Source organism: Nothobranchius furzeri, chromosome 10 (assembly GCF_043380555.1).
Source record: "Nothobranchius furzeri strain GRZ-AD chromosome 10, NfurGRZ-RIMD1, whole genome shotgun sequence".
In the NCBI taxonomy this organism is placed as follows: domain Eukaryota; kingdom Metazoa; phylum Chordata; class Actinopteri; order Cyprinodontiformes; family Nothobranchiidae; genus Nothobranchius; species Nothobranchius furzeri.
In genome coordinates, this window is record NC_091750.1 from 12,225,251 (window position 1) to 12,247,641 (window position 22,391).

A 22,391-nucleotide genomic window follows, 5' to 3' on the forward strand; every position below is an offset into this window, starting at 1 on the left:
AGACGCTCCTCGGGGCGCGTCTTGCTTGGGCCTCTCTCCTGGAGGCGCTCAGTCAGACTGAGTAAAGACATGTGGCCTGACGCTCCTCGGGGCGCGTCTTGCTTGGGCCTCTCTCCTGCAGGCGCTCAGTCAGACCCAGTGGTGACATGTGGGAAGACACTCATCGGGGCGCGTCTTGCTTGGACCTCTCTCCTGGAGGCCCTCTGTCAGACCCAGTGTTGACATGTGTCAAGACGCTCCTCGGGGCGCGTCTTGCTTGGGCTTCTCTCCTGGAGGCCCTCAGTCAGACCCATTGTTGACATGTGGCAAGATGCTCCTCGGGGCTCGTCTTGCTTGGGCTTCTCTCCTGGAGGCACTCAGACAGACCCAGTGTTGACATGTGACAAGACGCGCCCCGAGGAGCGTCTTGCTTGGGCCTCTCTCCTGGAGGCCCTCTGTCAGACCCAGTGTTGACATGTGGCAAGACGCTCCTCCGAGCGCATCTTGCTTGGGACTCTCTCCTGGAGGCCCTCAGTCAGACCCATTGTTGACATGTGGCAAGACGCTCCTCGTGGCACATCTTGCTTGGGCCTCTCTCCTGGAGAAGCTCCGGCAGACCCAGTGGTGACATGTGGCAAGACGCTCCTTGGGGCGTGTATTGCTTGGGCCTCTCTCCTGGAGGCCCTCTGTCAGACCCAGTGTTGACATGTGTCAAGACGCTCCTCGGGGCGCGTCTTGCTTGGGCTTCTCTCCTGGAGGCACTCAGTCAGACCCATTGTTGACCTGTTGCAAGACGCTCCTCGGGGCGCGTCTTGCTTGGGCTTCTCTCCTGGAGGCGCTCAGACAGACCCAGTGTTGACATGTGACAAGACGCTCCTCGGGGCGCGTCTTGCTTGGGCCTCTCTCCTGGAGGCCCTCTGGCAGACCCAGTGTTGACATGTGGCAAGACGCTCCTCCGAGCGCATCTTGCTTGCTACTCTCTCCTGGAGGCCCTCAGTCAGACCCATTGTTGACATGTGGCAAGACGCTCCTCGGGGCGCGTCTTGCTTGGGCCTCTCTCCTGGAGGCGCTCAGTCAGACCCAGTGTAGACATGTGGCAAGACGCTCCTCGTGGCACGTCTTACTGGGCCTCTCTCCTGGAGAAGCTCAGTCAGACCCAGTGGTGACATGTGGCAAGACGCTCCTTGGGGCGTGTATTGCTTGGGCCTCTCTCCTGGATGCCCTCTGTCAGACCGAGTGTTGACATGTGGCAAGACTCTCTTCGGGGCGCGTCTTGCTTGGGCTTCTCTCATGGAGGCCCTCAGTCAGACCCAGTGTTGACATGTGGAAAGACGCTCCTCGGGGCGTGTCTTGTTTGGGCCTCTCTCCTGGAGGCGCTCAGTCAGACCCAGTGTTGACATGTGGCAAGACGCTCCTCGGGGCACATCTTGCTTGGTATTCTCTCCTGGAGGCGCTCAGTCAGACCGAGTAGTGACATGTGGCAAGACGCTCCTCGGGGCGCGTCTTGCTGGGGCTTCTCTCATGGAGGCGCTCAGTCAGACTGAGTAGTGACATGTGGCCTGATGCTCCTCGGGGCGCGTTTTGCTTGGGCCTCTCTCCTGGAGGCGCTCAGTCAGACTGAGTAGTGACATGTGGCCTGACGCTCCTCGGGGCGCGTCTTGCTTGAGCCTCTCTCCTGGAGGCCCTCTGTCAGACCCAGTGTTGTCATGTGTCAAGACGCTCTTCGGGGCGCGTCTTGCTTGGGCTTCTCTCCTGGAGGCCCTCAGTCAGACCCATTGTTGACATGTGGCAAGACGCTCCTCGGGGCGCTTCTTGCTTGGGCTTCTCTCCTGGAGGCGCTCAGACAGACCCAGTGTTGACATGTGACAAGACGCTCCTCGGGGCGCGTCTTGCTTGGGCCTCTCTCCTGGAGGCCCTCTGTCAGACCCAGTGTTAACATGTGGCAAGACGCTCCTCCAAGCGCATCTTGCTTTGGCCTCTCTCCTGGAGGCGCTCAGTCAGACCGAGTGCTGACATGTGGCAAGAAGCTCCTCGGGGCGCGTCTTGATTGGGCCTCTCTCCTAGAGGCCCTAAGTAAGACCCATTGTTGACATGTGGCAAGACGCTCCTCGGGGCGCGTCTGCTTGGGCTTCTCTCCTGGAGGCCCTCAGTCAGACCCATTGTTGACATGTGGCAAGACGCTCCTCGGGGCGCGTCTTGCTTGGGCCTCTCTCCAGAAGGCCCTCAATCAGACCCAGTGTTGACACGTGGCAAGACGCTCCTCGGGGCGCGTCTTGCTTGGGCCTCTCTCCTGGAGGCGCTCAGTCAGACTGAGTAAAGACATGTGGCCTGATGCTCCTCGGGGCGCGTCTTGCTTGGGCCTCTCTCCTGGAGGCGCTCAGTCAGACCCAGTGTTGACATGTGTCAAGACGCTCCTCGGGGCGCGTCTTGCTTGGGCTTCTCTCCTGGAGGCACTCAGTCAGACCCATTGTTGACATGTGGCAAGACGCTCCTCGGGGCGCGTCTTGCTTGGGCTTTTCTCCTGGAGGCGCTCAGACAGACCCAGTGTTGACATGTGCCAAGACGCTCCTCGGGGCGCGTCTTGCTTGGGCCTCTCTCCTGGAGGCGCTCAGTCAGAACCAGAGGTAACATGTGGCAAGACGCTCCTCGGGGCGCGTCTTGCTTGGGCCTCTCTCCTGGAGGCCCTCTGGCAGACCCAGTGTTGACATGTGGCAAGACGCTCCTCCGAGCGCATCTTGCTTGGGACTCTCTCCTGGAGGCCCTCAGTCAGACCCATTGTTGACATGTGGCAAGACGCTCCTCGGGGTGCGTCTTGCTTGGGCCTCTCTCCTGGAGGCGCTCAGTCAGACCCAGTGTTGACATGTGGCAAGACGCTCCTCTTGGCGCGTCTTGCTTGGGCCTCTCTCCTGGAGAAGCTCAGTCGGACCCAGTGGTGACATGTGGCAAGACGCTCCTCGGGGCGTGTATTGCTTGGGCCTCTCTCCTGGATGCCCTCTGTCAGACCGAGTGTTGACATGTGGCAAGACTCTCCTCGGGGCGCGTCTTGCTTGGGCTTCTCTCATGGAGGCCCTCAGTCAGACCCAGTGTTGACATGTGTCAAGACGCTCCGCGGGGCGTGTCTTGCTTGGGCCTCTCTCCTGGAGGCGCTCAGTCAGACCCAGTGTTGACATGTGGCAAGACGCTCCTCGGGGCGCGTCTTGCTTGGGCTTCTCTCCTGGAGGCCCTCAGTCAGACCCATTGTTGACACGTGGCAAGACGCTCCTCGGGGCGCGTCTTGCTTGGGCCTCTCGCCTGGAGGCGCTCAGTCAGACCCAGTGTTGACATGTGGCAAGACGCTCCTCGGGGCGCGTCTTGCTTGGGCTTCTCTCCTGGAGTCCCCCAGTCAGACCCATTGTTGACATGTGGAAAGACGCTCCTCGGGGTGCGTCTTGCTGGGGCCTCTCTCCTGGAGGCGCTCAGTCAGACCGAGTAGTGACATGTGGCAAGATGCTCCTCGGGGAGCGTCTTGCTTGGGCCTCTCTCCTGGAGGTGCTCAGTCAGACCGAGTGCTGACATGTTGTAAGACGCTCCTCGGGGCGCGTCTTGCTGGGGCTTCTCTCCTGGAGGCCCTCAGTAGGACCCATTGTTGACATGTGGCAAGACGCTCCTCGGGGCGCGTCTTGCTTGGGCTTCTCTCCTGGAGGCCCTCAGTCAGACCCATTGTTGACATGTGGCAAGACGCTCCTCGGGGCGCGTCTTGCTTGGGCCTCTCTCCAGAAGGCCCTCAATCAGACCCAGTGTTGACACGTGGCAAGACGCTCCTCGGGGCGCGTCTTTCTTTGGCCTCTCTCCTGGAGGCGCTCAGTCAGACCCAGTGGTGACATGTGGCAAGACACTCCTCGGGGCGCGTCTTGCTTGGGCCTCTCTCCTGGAGGCCCTCAGTAAGACCCATTTTTGACATGTGGCAAGACGCTCCTCGGGGTGCGTCTTGCTTGGGCTTCTCTCCTGGAGGCCCTCAGTCAGACCCATTGTTGACATGTGGCAAGACGCTCCTCGGGGCGCGTCTTGCTTGGGCCTCTCTCCAGAAGGCCCTCAATCAGACCCAGTGTTGACATGTGGCAAGACGCTCCTCGGGGCGCGTCTTGCTTAGGCCTCTCTCCTGGAGGCGCTCAGTCAGACTGAGTAAAGACATGTGGCCTGACGCTCCTCGGGGCGCGTCTTGCTTGGGCCTCTCTCCTGGAGGCGCTCAGTCAGACCCAGTGGTGACATGTGGCAAGACACTCCTCGGGGCGCGTCTTGCTTGGGCCTCTCTCCTGGAGGCCCTCTGTCAGACCCATTGTTGACATGTGTCAAGACGCTCCTCGGGGCGCGACTTGCTTTGGCTTCTCTCCTGGAGGCACTCAGTCAGACCCATTGTTGACATGTGGCAAGACGCTCCTCGGGGCGCGTCTTGCTTGGGCTTCTCTCCTGGAGGCGCTCAGACAGACCCAGTGTTGACATGTGACAAGACGCTCCTCAGGGCGCGTCTTGCTTGGGCCTCTCTCCTGGAGGCGCTCAGTCAGAACCAGAGGTGACATGTGGCAAGACTTTCCTCGGGGCGCGTCTTGCTTGGGCCTCTCTCCTGGAGGCCCTCTGGCAGACCCAGTGTTGACATGTGTCAAGACGCTCCTCCGAGCGCATCTTGCTTGGGACTCTCTCCTGGAGGCCCTCAGTCAGACCCATTGTTCACATGTGGCAAGACGCTCCTCGGGGCGCGTCTTGCTTGGGCCTCTCTCCAGAAGGCCCTCAATCAGACCCAGTGTTGACACGTGGCAAGACGCTCCTCGGGGCGCGTCTTGCTTGGGCCTCTCTCCTGGAGGCGCTCAGTCAGACCCAGTGGTGACATGTGGCAAGACACTCCTCGGGGCGCGTCTTGCTTGGGCCTCTCTCCTGGAGGCCCTCAGTAAGACCCATTTTTGACATGTGGCAAGACGCTCCTCGGGGCGCGTCTTGCTTGGGCTTCTCTCCTGGAGGCCCTCAGTCAGACCCATTGTTGACATGTGGCAAGACGCTCCTCGGGGCGCGTCTTGCTTGGGCCTCTCTCCAGAAGGCCCTCAATCAGACCCAGTGTTGACATGTGGCAAGACGCTCCTCGGGGCGCGTCTTGCTTGGGCCTCTCTCCAGAAGGCCCTCAATCAGACCCAGTGTTGACATGTGGCAAGACGCTCCTCGGGGCGCGTCTTGCTTGGGCCTCTCTCCTGGAGGCGCTCAGTCAGACCCAGTGGTGACATGTGGCAAGACACTCCTCGGGGCGCGTCTTGCTTGGGCCTCTCTCCTGGAGGCCCTCTGTCAGACCCAGTGTTGACATGTGTCAAGACGCTCCTCGGGGCGCGTCTTGCTTTGGCTTCTCTCCTGGAGGCACTCAGTCAGACCCATTGTTGACATGTGGCAAGACGCTCCTCGGGGAGCGTCTTGCTTGGGCTTCTCTCCTGGAGGCGCTCAGACAGACCCAGTGTTGACATGTGACAAGACGCTCCTCAGGGCGCGTCTTGCTTGGGCCTCTCTCCTGGAGGCGCTCAGTCAGAACCAGAGGTGACATGTGGCAAGACTTTCCTCGGGGCGCGTCTTGCTTGGGCCTCTCTCCTGGAGGCCCTCTGGCAGACCCAGTGTTGACATGTGGCAAGACGCTCCTCCGAGCACATCTTGCTTGGGACTCTCTCCTGGAGGCCCTCAGTCAGACCCATTGTTGACATGTGGCAAGACGCTTCCCGGGGCGCGTCTTGCGTGGGCCTCTCTCCTGGAGGCGCTCAGTCAGACCCAGTGTTGACATGTGGCAAGACGCTCCTCGTGGCGCGTCTTGCTTGGGCCTCTCTCCTGGAGAAGCTCTGTCAGACCGTGTGTTGACATGTGGCAAGAATCTTCTCGGGGCGCGTCTTGCTTGGGCTTCTCTCATGGAGGCCCTCAGTCAGACCCAGTGTTGACATGTGTCAAGACGCTCCTCGGGGCGTGTCTTGCTTGGGCCTCTCTCCTGGAGGCGCTCAGTCAGACCCAGTGTTGACATGTGGCAAGACGCTCCTCGGGGCACGTCTTGCTTGGGCCTCTCTCCTGGAGGCGCTCAGTCAGACCGAGTAGTGACATGTGGCAAGACGCTCCTCGGGGCGCGTCTTGCTGGGGCTTCTCTCATGGAGGCGCTCAGTCAGACTGAGTAGTGACATGTGGCCTGACGCTCCTCGGGGCGCGTCTTGCTTGGGCCTCTCTCCTGGAGGCGCTCAGTCAGACTGAGTAGTGACATGTGGCCTGACGCTCCTCGGGGCGCGTCTTGCTTGGGCCTCTCTCCTGGAGGCGCTCAGTCAGACCCAGTGGTGACATGTGGCAAGACACTCCTCGGGGCGCGTCTTGCTTGGGCCTCTCTCCTGGAGGCCCTCTGTCAGACCCAGTGTTGACATGTGTCAAGACGCTCTTCGGGGCGCGTCTTGCTTGGGCATCTCTCCTGGAGGCGCTCAGTCAGACCCAGTGTTGACATGTGGCAAGACGCTCCTCGTGGCACGTCTTACTGGGCCTCTCTCCTGGAGAAGCTCAGTCAGACCCAGTGGTGACATGTGGCAAGACGCTCCTTGGGGCGTGTATTGCTTGGGCCTCTCTCCTGGATGCCCTCTGTCAGACCGAGTGTTGACATGTGGCAAGACTCTCTTCGGGGCGCGTCTTGCTTGGGCTTCTCTCATGGAGGCCCTCAGTCAGACCCAGTGTTGACATGTGGAAAGACGCTCCTCGGGGCGTGTCTTGTTTGGGCCTCTCTCCTGGAGGCGCTCAGTCAGACCCAGTGTTGACATGTGGCAAGACGCTCCTCGGGGCACATCTTGCTTGGGATTCTCTCCTGGAGGCGCTCAGTCAGACCGAGTAGTGACATGTGGCAAGACGCTCCTCGGGGCGCGTCTTGCTGGGGCTTCTCTCATGGAGGCGCTCAGTCAGACTGAGTAGTGACATGTGGCCTGATGCTCCTCGGGGCGCGTTTTGCTTGGGCCTCTCTCCTGGAGGCGCTCAGTCAGACTGAGTAGTGACATGTGGCCTGACGCTCCTCGGGGCGCGTCTTGCTTGAGCCTCTCTCCTGGAGGCCCTCTGTCAGACCCAGTGTTGTCATGTGTCAAGACGCTCTTCGGGGCGCGTCTTGCTTGGGCTTCTCTCCTGGAGGCCCTCAGTCAGACCCATTGTTGACATGTGGCAAGACGCTCCTCGGGGCGCTTCTTGCTTGGGCTTCTCTCCTGGAGGCGCTCAGACAGACCCAGTGTTGACATGTGACAAGACGCTCCTCGGGGCGCGTCTTGCTTGGGCCTCTCTCCTGGAGGCCCTCTGTCAGACCCAGTGTTAACATGTGGCAAGACGCTCCTCCAAGCGCATCTTGCTTTGGCCTCTCTCCTGGAGGCGCTCAGTCAGACCGAGTGCTGACATGTGGCAAGAAGCTCCTCGGGGCGCGTCTTGATTGGGCCTCTCTCCTAGAGGCCCTAAGTAAGACCCATTGTTGACATGTGGCAAGACGCTCCTCGGGGCGCGTCTGCTTGGGCTTCTCTCCTGGAGGCCCTCAGTCAGACCCATTGTTGACATGTGGCAAGACGCTCCTCGGGGCGCGTCTTGCTTGGGCCTCTCTCCAGAAGGCCCTCAATCAGACCCAGTGTTGACACGTGGCAAGACGCTCCTCGGGGCGCGTCTTGCTTGGGCCTCTCTCCTGGAGGCGCTCAGTCAGACTGAGTAAAGACATGTGGCCTGATGCTCCTCGGGGCGCGTCTTGCTTGGGCCTCTCTCCTGGAGGCGCTCAGTCAGACCCAGTGTTGACATGTGTCAAGACGCTCCTCGGGGCGCGTCTTGCTTGGGCTTCTCTCCTGGAGGCACTCAGTCAGACCCATTGTTGACATGTGGCAAGACGCTCCTCGGGGCGCGTCTTGCTTGGGCTTCTCTCCTGGAGGCGCTCAGACAGACCCAGTGTTGACATGTGCCAAGACGCTCCTCGGGGCGCGTCTTGCTTGGGCCTCTCTCCTGGAGGCGCTCAGTCAGAACCAGAGGTAACATGTGGCAAGACGCTCCGCGGGGCGTGTCTTGCTTGGGCCTCTCTCCTGGAGGCGCTCAGTCAGACCCAGTGTTGACATGTGGCAAGACGCTCCTCGGGGCGCGTCTTGCTTGGGCTTCTCTCCTGGAGGCCCTCAGTCAGACCCATTGTTGACACGTGGCAAGACGCTCCTCGGGGCGCGTCTTGCTTGGGCCTCTCGCCTGGAGGCGCTCAGTCAGACCCAGTGTTGACATGTGGCAAGACGCTCCTCGGGGCGCGTCTTGCTTGGGCTTCTCTCCTGGAGGCCCTCAGTCAGACCCATTGTTGACATGTGGCAAGACGCTCCTCGGGGTGCGTCTTGCTGGGGCCTCTCTCCTGGAGGCGCTCAGTCAGACCGAGTAGTGACATGTGGCAAGATGCTCCTCGGGGAGCGTCTTGCTTGGGCCTCTCTCCTGGAGGTGCTCAGTCAGACCGAGTGCTGACATGTTGTAAGACGCTCCTCGGGGCGCGTCTTGCTGGGGCTTCTCTCCTGGAGGCCCTCAGTAGGACCCATTGTTGACATGTGGCAAGACGCTCCTCGGGGCGCGTCTTGCTTGGGCTTCTCTCCTGGAGGCCCTCAGTCAGACCCATTGTTGACATGTGGCAAGACGCTCCTCGGGGCGCGTCTTGCTTGGGCCTCTCTCCAGAAGGCCCTCAATCAGACCCAGTGTTGACACGTGGCAAGACGCTCCTCGGGGCGCGTCTTTCTTTGGCCTCTCTCCTGGAGGCGCTCAGTCAGACCCAGTGGTGACATGTGGCAAGACACTCCTCGGGGCGCGTCTTGCTTGGGCCTCTCTCCTGGAGGCCCTCAGTAAGACCCATTTTTGACATGTGGCAAGACGCTCCTCGGGGCGCGTCTTGCTTGGGCTTCTCTCCTGGAGGCCCTCAGTCAGACCCATTGTTGACATGTGGCAAGACGCTCCTCGGGGCGCGTCTTGCTTGGGCCTCTCTCCAGAAGGCCCTCAATCAGACCCAGTGTTGACATGTGGCAAGACGCTCCTCGGGGCGCGTCTTGCTTGGGCCTCTCTCCTGGAGGCGCTCAGTCAGACTGAGTAAAGACATGTGGCCTGACGCTCCTCGGGGCGCGTCTTGCTTGGGCCTCTCTCCTGGAGGCGCTCAGTCAGACCCAGTGGTGACATGTGGCAAGACACTCCTCGGGGCGCGTCTTGCTTGGGCCTCTCTCCTGGAGGCCCTCTGTCAGACCCATTGTTGACATGTGTCAAGACGCTCCTCGGGGCGCGACTTGCTTTGGCTTCTCTCCTGGAGGCGCTCAGACAGACCCAGTGTTGACATGTGACAAGACGCTCCTCAGGGCGCGTCTTGCTTGGGCCTCTCTCCTGGAGGCGCTCAGTCAGAACCAGAGGTGACATGTGGCAAGACTTTCCTCGGGGCGCGTCTTGCTTGGGCCTCTCTCCTGGAGGCCCTCTGGCAGACCCAGTGTTGACATGTGGCAAGACGCTCCTCCGAGCGCATCTTGCTTGGGACTCTCTCCTGGAGTCCCTCAGTCAGACCCATTGTTGACATGTGGCAAGACGCTCCTCGGGGCGCGTCTTGCTTGGGCCTCTCTCCAGAAGGCCCTCAATCAGACCCAGTGTTGACACGTGGCAAGACGCTCCTCGGGGCGCGTCTTGCTTGGGCCTCTCTCCTGGAGGCGCTCAGTCAGACCCAGTGGTGACATGTGGCAAGACACTCCTCGGGGCGCGTCTTGCTTGGGCCTCTCTCCTGGAGGCCCTCAGTAAGACCCATTTTTGACATGTGGCAAGACGCTCCTCGGGGCGCGTCTTGCATGGGCCTCTCTCCAGAAGGCCCTCAATCAGACCCAGTGTTGACATGTGGCAAGACGCTCCTCGGGGCGCGTCTTGCTTGGGCCTCTCTCCTGGAGGCGCTCAGTCAGACTGAGTAAAGACATGTGGCCTGACGCTCCTCGGGGCGCGTCTTGCTTGGGCCTCTCTCCTGGAGGCGCTCAGTCAGACCCAGTGGTGACATGTGGCAAGACACTCCTCGGGGCGCGTCTTGCTTGGGCCTCTCTCCTGGAGGCCCTCTGTCAGACCCAGTGTTGACATGTGTCAAGACGCTCCTCGGGGCGCGTCTTGCTTTGGCTTCTCTCCTGGAGGCACTCAGTCAGACCCATTGTTGACATGTGGCAAGACGCTCCTCGGGGCGCGTCTTGCTTGGGCTTCTCTCCTGGAGGCGCTCAGACAGACCCAGTGTTGACATGTGACAAGACGCTCCTCAGGGCGCGTCTTGCTTGGGCCTCTCTCCTGGAGGCGCTCAGTCAGAACCAGAGGTGACATGTGGCAAGACTTTCCTCGGGGCGCGTCTTGCTTGGGCCTCTCTCCTGGAGGCCCTCTGGCAGACCCAGTGTTGACATGTGGCAAGACGCTCCTCCGAGCACATCTTGCTTGGGACTCTCTCCTGGAGGCCCTCAGTCAGACCCATTGTTGACATGTGGCAAGACGCTTCCCGGGGCGCGTCTTGCGTGGGCCTCTCTCCTGGAGGCGCTCAGTCAGACCCAGTGTTGACATGTGGCAAGACGCTCCTCGTGGCGCGTCTTGCTTGGGCCTCTCTCCTGGAGAAGCTCTGTCAGACCGTGTGTTGACATGTGGCAAGAATCTTCTCGGGGCGCGTCTTGCTTGGGCTTCTCTCATGGAGGCCCTCAGTCAGACCCAGTGTTGACATGTGTCAAGACGCTCCTCGGGGCGTGTCTTGCTTGGGCCTCTCTCCTGGAGGCGCTCAGTCAGACCCAGTGTTGACATGTGGCAAGACGCTCCTCGGGGCACGTCTTGCTTGGGCCTCTCTCCTGGAGGCGCTCAGTCAGACCGAGTAGTGACATGTGGCAAGACGCTCCTCGGGGCGCGTCTTGCTGGGGCTTCTCTCATGGAGGCGCTCAGTCAGACTGAGTAGTGACATGTGGCCTGACGCTCCTCGGGGCGCGTCTTGCTTGGGCCTCTCTCCTGGAGGCGCTCAGTCAGACTGAGTAGTGACATGTGGCCTGACGCTCCTCGGGGCGCGTCTTGCTTGGGCCTCTCTCCTGGAGGCGCTCAGTCAGACCCAGTGGTGACATGTGGCAAGACACTCCTCGGGGCGCGTCTTGCTTGGGCCTCTCTCCTGGAGGCCCTCTGTCAGACCCAGTGTTGACATGTGTCAAGACGCTCTTCGGGGCGCGTCTTGCTTGGGCATCTCTCCTGGAGGCCCTCAGTCAGACCCATTGTTGACATGTGGCAAGACGCTCCTCGGGGCGCGTCTTGCTTGGGCTTCTCTCCTGGAGGCGCTCAGACAGACCCAGTGTTGACATGTGACAAGACGCTCCTCGGGGCGCGTCTTGCTTGGGCCTCTCTCCTGGAGGCCCTCTGTCAGACCCAGTGTTAACATGTGGCAAGACGCTCCTCCGAGCGCATCTTGCTTTGGCCTCTCTTCTGGAGGCGCTCAGTCAGACCGAGTGCTGACATGTGGCAAGAATTTCCTCGGGGCGCGTCTTGCTTGGGCTTCTCTCCTGGAGGCCCTCAGTAAGACCCATTGTTGACATGTGGCAAGACGCTCCTCGGGGCGCGTCTTGCTTGGGCTTCTCTCCTGGAGGCCCTCAGTCAGACCCAATGTTGACATGTGGCAAGACGCTCCTCGGGGCGCGTCTTGCTTGGGCCTCTCTCCAGAAGGCCCTCAATCAGACCCAGTGTTGACACGTGGCAAGACGCTCCTTGGGGCGCGTCTTGCTTGGGCCTCTCTCCTGGAGGCGCTCAGTCAGACTGAGTAAAGACATGTGGCCTGATGCTCCTCGGGGCGCGTCTTGCTTGGGGATCTCTCCTGGAGGCGCTCAGTCAGACCCAGTGGTGACATGTGGCAAGACGCTCCTCGGGGCGCGTCTTGCTGGGGCTTCTCTCATGGAGGCGCTCAGTCAGACTGAGTAGTGACATGTGGCCTGACGCTCCTCGGGGCGCGTCTTGCTTGGGCCTCTCTCCTGGAGGCGCTCAGTCAGACTGAGTAGTGACATGTGGCCTGACGCTACTCGGGGCGCGTCTTGCTTGGGCCTCTCTCCTGGAGGCGCTCAGTCAGACCCAGTGGTGACATGTGGCAAGACACTCCTCAGGGCGCGTCTTGCTTGGGCCTCTCTCCTGGAGGCCCTCTGTCAGACCCAGTGTTGACATGTGTCAAGACGCTCTTCGGGGCGCGTCTTGCTTGGGCATCTCTCCTGGAGGCCCTCAGTCAGACCCATTGTTGACATGTGGCAAGACGCTCCTCGGGGCGCGTCTTGCTTGGGCTTCTCTCCTGGAGGCGCTCAGACAGACCCAGTGTTGACATGTGACAAGACGCTCCTCGGGGCGCGTCTTGCTTGGGCCTCTCTCCTGGAGGCCCTCTGTCAGACCCAGTGTTAACATGTGGCAAGACGCTCCTCCGAGCGCATCTTGCTTTGGCCTCTCTCCTGGAGGCGCTCAGTCAGACCGAGTGCTGACATGTGGCAAGAATTTCCTCGGGGCGCGTCTTGCTTGGGCTTCTCTCCTGGAGGCCCTCAGTAAGACCCATTGTTGTAATGTGGCAAGACGCTCCTCGGGGCGCGTCTTGCTTGGGCTTCTCTCCTGGAGGCCCTCAGTCAGACCCATTGTTGACATGTGGCAAGACGCTCCTCGGGGCGCGTCTTGCTTGGGCCTCTCTCCAGAAGGCCCTCAATCAGACCCAGTGTTGACACGTGGCAAGACGCTCCTTGGGGCGCGTCTTGCTTGGGCCTCTCTCCTGGAGGCGCTCAGTCAGACTGAGTAAAGACATGTGGCCTGATGCTCCTCGGGGCGCGTCTTGCTTGGGCCTCTCTCCTGGAGGCGCTCAGTCAGACCCAGTGGTGACATGTGGCAAGACGCTCTTCGGGGCGCGTCTTGCTTGGGCTTCTCTCCTGGTGGCCCTCAGTCAGACCCATTGTTGACATGTGGCAAGACGCTCCTCGGGGCGCGTCTTGCTTGGGCTTCTCTCCTGGAGGCGCTCAGACAGACCCAGTGTTGACATGTGACAAGACGCTCCTCGGGGCGCGTCTTGCTTGGGCCTCTCTCCGTGAGGCGCTCAGTCAGACCCAGTGGTGACATGTGGCAAGACACTCCTCGGGGCGCGTCTTGCTTGGGCCTCTCTCCTGGAGGCCCTCTGTCAGACCCAGTGTTGACATGTGTCAAGACGCTCCTCGGGGCGCGTCTTGCTTGGGCTTCTCTCCTGGAGGCCCTCTGTCAGACCCAGTGTTGACATGTGTCAAGACGCTCCTCGGGGCGCATCTTGCTTGGGCTTCTCTCCTGGAGGCGCTCAGACAGACCCAGTGTTGACATGTGACAAGACGCTCCTCGGGGCGCGTCTTGCTTGGGCCACTCTCCTGGAGGCGCTCAGTCAGAATCAGAGGTGACATTTGGCAAGACGCTCCTCGGGGCGCGTCTTGCTTGGGCCTCTCTCCTGGAGGCCCTCTGTCAGACCCAGTGTTCACATGTGGCAAGACGCTCCTCCGAGCGCATCTTGCTTGGGACTCTCTCCTGGAGGCCCTCAGTCAGACCCATTGTTGACATGTGGCAAGACGCTCCTCGGGGCGCGTCTTGCTTGGGCCTCTCTCCTGGATGCGCTCAGTCAGACCCATTGTTGACATGTGGCAAGACGCTCCTCGGGGCGCGTCTTGCTTGGGCTTCTCTCCTGGAGGCGCTCAGACAGACCCAGTGTTGACATGTGACAAGACGCTCCTCGGGGCGCGTCTTGCTTGGGCCTCTCTCCTGGAGGCGCTCAGTCAGAACCAGAGGTGAACATGTGTCAAGACGCTCCTCGGGGCGCGTCTTGCTTGGGCCTCTCTCCTGGAGGCCCTCTGGCAGACCCAGTGTTGACATGTGGCAAGACGCTCCTCCGAGCGCATCTTGCTTGGAACTCTCTCCTGGAGGCCCTCAGTCAGACCCATTGTTGACATGTGGCAAGACGCTCCTCGGGGCGCGTCTTGCTTGGGCCTCTCTCCTGGAGGCGCTCAGTCAGACCCAGTGTTGACATGTGGCAAGACGCTCCTCGTGGCGCGTCTTACTGGGCCTCTCTCCTGGAGAAGCTCAGTCAGACCAAGTGGTGACATGTGGCAAGACGCTCCTCGGGGCGTGTATTGCTTGGGCCTCTCTCCTGGATGCCCTCTGTCAGACCGAGTGTTGACATGTGGCAAGACTCTCCTCGGGGCGCGTCTTGCTTGGGCTTCTCTCATGGAGGCCCTCAGTCAGACCCAGTGTTGACATGTGTCAAGACGCTCCTCGGGGCGTGTCTTGCTTGGGCCTCTCTCCTGGAGGCGCTCATTCAGACCCAGTGTTGACATATAGCAAGACACTCCTCGGGGCACGTCTTGCTTGGGCCTCTCTCCTGGAGGCGCTCAGTCAGACCGAGTAGTGACATGTGGCAAGACGCTCCTCGGGGCCCGTCTTGCTGGGGCTTCTCTCATGTAGGCGCTCAGTCAGACTGAGTAGTGACATGTGGCCTGACGCTCCTCGGGGCGCGTCTTGCTTGGGCCTTTCTCCTGGAGGCGCTCAGTCAGACTGAGTAATGACATGTGGCCTGACGCTCCTCGGGGCGCGTCTTGCTTGGGCCTCTCTCCTGGAGGCGCTCAGTCAGACCCAGTGGTGACATGTGGCAAGACACTCCTCGGGGCGCGTCTTGCTTGGGCCTCTCTCCTGGAGGCCCTCTGTCAGACCCAGTGTTGACATGTGTCAAGACGCTCTTCGGGGCGCGTCTTGCTTGGGCTTCTCTCCTGGTGGCCCTCAGTACAGACCCATTGTTGACATGTGGCAAGACGCTCCTCGGGGCGCGTCTTGCTTGGGCTTCTCTCCTGGAGGCGCTCAGACAGACCCAGTGTTGACATGTGACAAGACGCTCCTCGGGGCGCGTCTTGCTTGGGCCTCTCTCCTGGAGGCGCTCAGTCAGACCCAGTGGTGACATGTGGCAAGACACTCCTCGGGGCGCGTCTTGCTTGGGCCTCTCTCCTGGAGGCCCTCTGTCAGACCCAGTGTTGACATGTGTCAAGACGCTCCTCGGGGCGCGTCTTGCTTGGGCTTCTCTCCTGGAGGCCCTCTGTCAGACCCAGTGTTGACATGTGTCAAGACGCTCCTCGGGGCGCATCTTGCTTGGGCTTCTCTCCTGGAGGCGCTCAGACAGACCCAGTGTTGACATGTGACAAGACGCTCCTCGGGGGGCGTCTTGCTTGGGCCTCTCTCCTGGAGGCGCTCAGTCAGAATCAGAGGTGACATTTGGCAAGACGCTCCTCTGGTCGCGTCTTGCTTGGGCCTCTCTCCTGGAGGCCCTCTGTCAGACCCAGTGTTCACATGTGGCAAGACGCTCCTCCGAGCGCATCTTGCTTGGGACTCTCTCCTGGAGGCCCTCAGTCAGACCCATTGTTGACATGTGGCAAGATGCTCCTCGGGGCGCGTCTTGCTTGGGCCTCTCTCCTGGATGCGCTCAGTCAGACCCAGTGGTGACATGTGGCAAGACGCTCCTCGGGGCGTGTATTGCTTGGGCCTCTCTCCTGGATGCCCTCTGTCAGACCGAGTGTTGACATGTGGCAAGACTCTCCTCGGGGCGCGTCTTGCTTGGGCTTCTCTCATGGAGGCCCTCAGTCAGACCCAGTGTTGACATGTGTCAAGACGCTCCTCGGGGCGCGTCTTGCTTGGGCTTCTCTCCTGCAGGCCCTCAGTCAGACCCATTGTTGACATGTGGCAAGACGCTCCTCGGGGCACGTCTTGCTTGGGCCTCTCTCCTGGAGGCGCTCAGTCATACCCAGTGTTGACATGTGACAAGACGCTCCTCGGGGCGCGTCTTGCTTGGGCCTGTCTCCTGGAGGCGCTAAGTCAGAACCAGAGGTGACATGTGGCAAGACGCTCCTCGGGGCGCGTCTTGCTTGGGCCTCTCTCCTGGAGGCCCTCTGTCAGACCCAGTGTTGACATGTGGCAAGACGCTCCTCCGAGCGCATCTTGCTTGGGACTCTCTCCTGGAGGCCCTCAGTGACACCCATTGTTGACATGTGGTAAGACGCTCCTCGGGGCGCGTCTTGCTTGGGCCTCTCTCCTGGAGGCGCTCAGTCAGACCCAGTGTTGACATGTGGCAAGACGCTCCTCGTGGCGCGTCTTGCTTGGGCCTCTCTCCTGGAGGCGTTCAGTCAGACCCAGTGGTGACATGTGGCAAGACGCTCCTCGGGGCGTGTATTGCTTGGGCCTCTCTCCTGGATGCCCTCTGTCAGACCGAGTGTTGACATGTGGCAAGACTCTCCTCGGGGCGCGTCTTGCTTGGGCTTCTCTCATGGAGGCCCTCAGTCAGACCCAGTGTTGACATGTGGCAAGACGCTCCTCGGGGCGCGTCTTGCTTGGGCTTCTCTCCTGGAGGCCCTCAGTCAGACACATTGTTGACATGTGGCAAGACGCTCCTCGGGGCACGTCTTGCTTGGGCCTCTCTCCTGGAGGCGCTCAGTCAGACCGAGTAGTTGATATGTGGCAAGACGCTCCTCGGGGCGCGTCTTGCTTGGGCTTCTCTCCTGGAGGCCCTCAGTCAGACCGATTGTTGACATGTGGCAAGACGCTCCTCGGGGCGCGTCTTGCTTGGGCCTCTCTCCAGAAGGCCCTCAATCAGACCCAGTGTTGACACGTGGCAAGACGCTCCTTGGGGCGCGTCTTGCTTGGGCCTCTCTCCTGGAGGCGCTCAGTCAGACTGAGTAAAGACATGTGGCCTGATGCTCCTCGGGGCGCGTCTTGCTTGGGGATCTCTCCTGGAGGCGCTCAGTCAGACCCAGTGGTGACATGTGGCAAGACGCTCCTCGGGGCGCGTCTTGCTGGGGCTTCTCTCATGGAGGCGCTCAGTCAGACTGAGTAGTGACATGTGGCCTGACGCTCCTCGGGGCGCGTCTTGCTTGGGCCTCTCTCCTGGAGGCGCTCAGTCAGACTGAGTAGTGACATGTGGCCTGACGCTCCTCGGGGCGCGTCTTGCTTGGGCCTCTCTCCTGGAGGCGCTCAGTCAGACCCAGTGGTGACATGTGGCAAGACACTCCTCGGGGCGCGTCTTGCTTGGGCCTCTCTCCTGGAGGCCCTCTGTCAGACCCAGTGTTGACATGTGTCAAGACGCTCTTCGGGGCGCGTCTTGCTTGGGCATCTCTCCTGGAGGCCCTCAGTCAGACCCATTGTTGACATGTGGCAAGACGCTCCTCGGGGCGCGTCTTGCTTGGGCTTCTCTCCTGGAGGCGCTCAGACAGACCCAGTGTTGACATGTGACAAGACGCTCCTCGGGGCGCGTCTTGCTTGGGCCTCTCTCCTGGAGGCCCTCTGTCAGACCCAGTGTTAACATGTGGCAAGACGCTCCTCCGAGCGCATCTTGCTTTGGCCTCTCTCCTGGAGGCGCTCAGTCAGACCGAGTGCTGACATGTGGCAAGAATTTCCTCGGGGCGCGTCTTGCTTGGGCTTCTCTCCTGGAGGCCCTCAGTAAGACCCATTGTTGTAATGTGGCAAGACGCTCCTCGGGGCGCGTCTTGCTTGGGCTTCTCTCCTGGAGGCCCTCAGTCAGACCCATTGTTGACATGTGGCAAGACGCTCCTCGGGGCGCGTCTTGCTTGGGCCTCTCTCCAGAAGGCCCTCAATCAGACCCAGTGTTGACACGTGGCAAGACGCTCCTTGGGGCGCGTCTTGCTTGGGCCTCTCTCCTGGAGGCGCTCAGTCAGACTGAGTAAAGACATGTGGCCTGATGCTCCTCGGGGCGCGTCTTGCTTGGGCCTCTCTCCTGGAGGCGCTCAGTCAGACCCAGTGGTGACATGTGGCAAGACGCTCTTCGGGGCGCGTCTTGCTTGGGCTTCTCTCCTGGTGGCCCTCAGTCAGACCCATTGTTGACATGTGGCAAGACGCTCCTCGGGGCGCGTCTTGCTTGGGCTTCTCTCCTGGAGGCGCTCAGACAGACCCAGTGTTGACATGTGACAAGACGCTCCTCGGGGCGCGTCTTGCTTGGGCCTCTCTCCTGGAGGCGCTCAGTCAGACCCAGTGGTGACATGTGGCAAGACACTCCTCGGGGCGCGTCTTGCTTGGGCCTCTCTCCTGGAGGCCCTCTGTCAGACCCAGTGTTGACATGTGTCAAGACGCTCCTCGGGGCGCGTCTTGCTTGGGCTTCTCTCCTGGAGGCCCTCTGTCAGACCCAGTGTTGACATGTGTCAAGACGCTCCTCGGGGCGCATCTTGCTTGGGCTTCTCTCCTGGAGGCGCTCAGACAGACCCAGTGTTGACATGTGACAAGACGCTCCTCGGAGCGCGTCTTGCTTGGGCCACTCTCCTGGAGGCGCTCAGTCAGAATCAGAGGTGACATTTGGCAAGACGCTCCTCGGGGCGCGTCTTGCTTGGGCCTCTCTCCTGGAGGCCCTCTGTCAGACCCAGTGTTCACATGTGGCAAGACGCTCCTCCGAGCGCATCTTGCTTGGGACTCTCTCCTGGAGGCCCTCAGTCAGACCCATTGTTGACATGTGGCAAGACGCTCCTCGGGGCGCGTCTTGCTTGGGCCTCTCTCCTGGATGCGCTCAGTCAGACCCATTGTTGACATGTGGCAAGACGCTCCTCGGGGCGCGTCTTGCTTGGGCTTCTCTCCTGGAGGCGCTCAGACAGACCCAGTGGTGACATGTGACAAGACGCTCCTCGGGGCGCGTCTTGCTTGGGCCTCTCTCCTGGAGGCGCTCAGTCAGAACCAGAGGTGACATGTGTCAAGACGCTCCTCGGGGCGCGTCTTGCTTGGGCCTCTCTCCTGGAGGCCCTCTGGCAGACCCAGTGTTGACATGTGGCAAGACGCTCCTCCGAGCGCATCTTGCTTGGAACTCTCTCCTGGAGGCCCTCAGTCAGACCCATTGTTGACATGTGGCAAGACGCTCCTCGGGGCGCGTCTTGCTTTGGCCTCTCTCCTGGAGGCGCTCAGTCAGACCCAGTGTTGACATGTGGCAAGACGCTCCTCGTGGCGCGTCTTACTGGGCCTCTCTCCTGGAGAAGCTCAGTCAGACCAAGTGGTGACATGTGGCAAGACGCTCCTCGGGGCGTGTATTGCTTGGGCCTCTCTCCTGGATGCCCTCTGTCAGACCGAGTGTTGACATGTGGCAAGACTCTCCTCGGGGCGCGTCTTGCTTGGGCTTCTCTCATGGAGGCCCTCAGTCAGACCCAGTGTTGACATGTGTCAAGACGCTCCTCGGGGAGTGTCTTGCTTGGGCCTCTCTCCTGGAGGCGCTCATTCAGACCCAGTGTTGACATATAGCAAGACACTCCTCGGGGCACGTCTTGCTTGGGCCTCTCTCCTGGAGGCGCTCAGTCAGACCGAGTAGTGACATGTGGCAAGACGCTCCTCGGGGCCCGTCTTGCTGGGGCTTCTCTCATGTAGGCGCTCAGTCAGACTGAGTAGTGACATGTGGCCTGACGCTCCTCGGGGCGCGTCTTGCTTGGGCCTTTCTCCTGGAGGCGCTCAGTCAGACTGAGTAATGACATGTGGCCTGACGCTCCTCGGGGCGCGTCTTGCTTGGGCCTCTCTCCTGGAGGCGCTCAGTCAGACCCAGTGGTGACATGTGGCAAGACACTCCTCGGGGCGCGTCTTGCTTGGGCCTCTCTCCTGGAGGCCCTCTGTCAGACCCAGTGTTGACATGTGTCAAGACGCTCTTCGGGGAGCGTCTTGCTTGGGCTTCTCTCCTGGTGGCCCTCAGTACAGACCCATTGTTGACATGTGGCAAGACGCTCCTCGGGGGGCGTCTTGCTTGGGCTTCTCTCCTGGAGGCGCTCAGACAGACCCAGTGTTGACATGTGACAAGACGCTCCTCGGGGCGCGTCTTGCTTGGGCCTCTCTCCTGGAGGCGCTCAGTCAGACCCAGTGGTGACATGTGGCAAGACACTCCTCGGGGCGCTTCTTGCTTGGGCCTCTCTCCTGGAGGCCCTCTGTCAGACCCAGTGTTGACATGTGTCAAGACGCTCCTCGGGGCGCGTCTTGCTTGGGCTTCTCTCCTGGAGGCCCTCTGTCAGACCCAGTGTTGACATGTGTCAAGACGCTCCTCGGGGCGCATCTTGCTTGGGCTTCTCTCCTGGAGGCGCTCAGACAGACCCAGTGTTGACATGTGACAAGACGCTCCTCGGGGCGCGTCTTGCTTGGGCCTCTCTCCTGGAGGCGCTCAGTCAGAATCAGAGGTGACATTTGGCAAGACGGTCCTCTGGTCGCGTCTTGCTTGGGCCTCTCTCCTGGAGGCCCTCTGTCAGACCCAGTGTTCACATGTGGCAAGACGCTCCTCCGAGCGCATCTTGCTTGGGACTCTCTCCTGGAGGCCCTCAGTCAGACCCATTGTTGACATGTGGCAAGACGCTCCTCGGGGCGCGTCTTGCTTGGGCCTCTCTCCTGGATGCGCTCAGTCAGACCCAGTGGTGACATGTGGCAAGACGCTCCTCGAGGCGTGTATTGCTTGGGCCTCTCTCCTTGATGCCCTCTGTCAGACCGAGTGTTGACATGTGGCAAGACTCTCCTCGGGGCGCGTCTTGCTTGGGCTTCTCTCATGGAGGCCCTCAGTCAGACCCAGTGTTGACATGTGTCAAGACGCTCCTCGGGGCGCGTCTTGCTTGGGCTTCTCTCCTGCAGGCCCTCAGTCAGACCCATTGTTGACATGTGGCAAGACGCTCCTCGGGGCACGTCTTGCTTGGGCCTCTCTCCTGGAGGCGCTCAGTCATACCCAGTGTTGACATGTGACAAGACGCTCCTCGGGGCGCGTCTTGCTTGGGCCTGTCTCCTGGAGGCGCTCAGTCAGAACCAGAGGTGACATGTGGCAAGACGCTCCTCGGGGCGCGTCTTGCTTGGGCCTCTCTCCTGGAGGCCCTCTGTCAGACCCAGTGTTGACATGTGGCAAGACGCTCCTCCGAGCGCATCTTGCTTGGGACTCTCTCCTGGAGGCCCTCAGTGACACCCATTGTTGACATGTGGTAAGACGCTCCTCGGGGCGCGTCTTGCTTGGGCCTCTCTCCTGGAGGCGCTCAGTCAGACCCAGTGTTGACATGTGGCAAGACGCTCCTCGTGGCGCGTCTTGCTTGGGCCTCTCTCCTGGAGGCGTTCAGTCAGACCCAGTGGTGACATGTGGCAAGACGCTCCTCGGGGCGTGTATTGCTTGGGCCTCTCTCCTGGATGCCCTCTGTCAGACCGAGTGTTGACATGTGGCAAGACTCTCCTCGGGGCGCGTCTTGCTTGGGCTTCTCTCATGGAGGCCCTCAGTCAGACCCAGTGTTGACATGTGGCAAGACGCTCCTCGGGGCGCGTCTTGCTTGGGCTTCTCTCCTGGAGGCCCTCAGTCAGACACATTGTTGACATGTGGCAAGACGCTCCTCGGGGCACGTCTTGCTTGGGCCTCTCTCCTGGAGGCGCTCAGTCAGACCGAGTAGTTGATATGTGGCAAGACGCTCCTCGGGGCGCGTCTTGCTTGGGCTTCTCTCCTGGAGGCCCTCAGTCAGACCGATTGTTGACATGTGGCAAGACGCTCCTCGGGGCGCGTCTTGCTTGGGCCTCTCGCCTGGAGGCGCTCAGTCAGACCCAGTGTTGACATGTGGCAAGACGCTCCTCGGGGCATGTCTTGCTTGGGCCTCTCTCCTGGAGGCGCTCAGTCAGACCGAGTGTTGACATGTGACAAGACGCTCCTCGGGGCGCGTCTTGCTTGGGCCTCTCTCCTGGAGGCGCTCAGTCAGAACCAGAGGTGACATGTGGCAAGACGCTCCTTGGGGCGCGTCTTGCTTGGGCCTCTCTCCTGGAGGCCCTCTGTCAGACCCAGTGTTAACATGTGGCAAGACGCTCCTCCGAGCGCATCTTGCTTTGGCCTCTCTCCTGGAGGCGCTCAGTCAAACCGAGTGCTGACATGTGGCAAGAAGCTCCTCGGGGCGCGTCTTGCTTGGGCTTCTCTCCTGGAGGCCCTCAGTAAGACCCATTGTTGACATGTGGCAAGACGCTCCTCCGGGCGCGTCTTGCTTGGGCCTCTCTCCAGAAGGCCCTCAATCAGACCCAGTGTTGACCTGTGGCAAGACGCTCCTCGGGGCGCGTCTTGCTTGGGCCTCTCTCCTGGAGGCGCTCAGTAAGACTGAGTAGTGACATGTGGCCTGACGCTCCTCGGGGCGCGTCTTGCTTGGGCCTCTCTCCAGAAGGCCCTCAATCAGACCAAGTGTTGACACGTGGCAAGACGCTCCTTGGGGCGCGTCTTGCTTGGGCCTCTCTCCTGGAGGTGCTCAGTCAGACTGAGTAAAGACATGTGGCCTGATGCTCCTCGGGGCGCGTCTTGCTTGGGCCTCTCTCCTGGAGGCGCTCAGTCAGACCCAGTGGTGACATGTGGCAAGACGCTCCTCGGGGCGCGTCTTGCTTGGGCTTCTCTCCTGGAGGCGCTCAGACAGACCCAG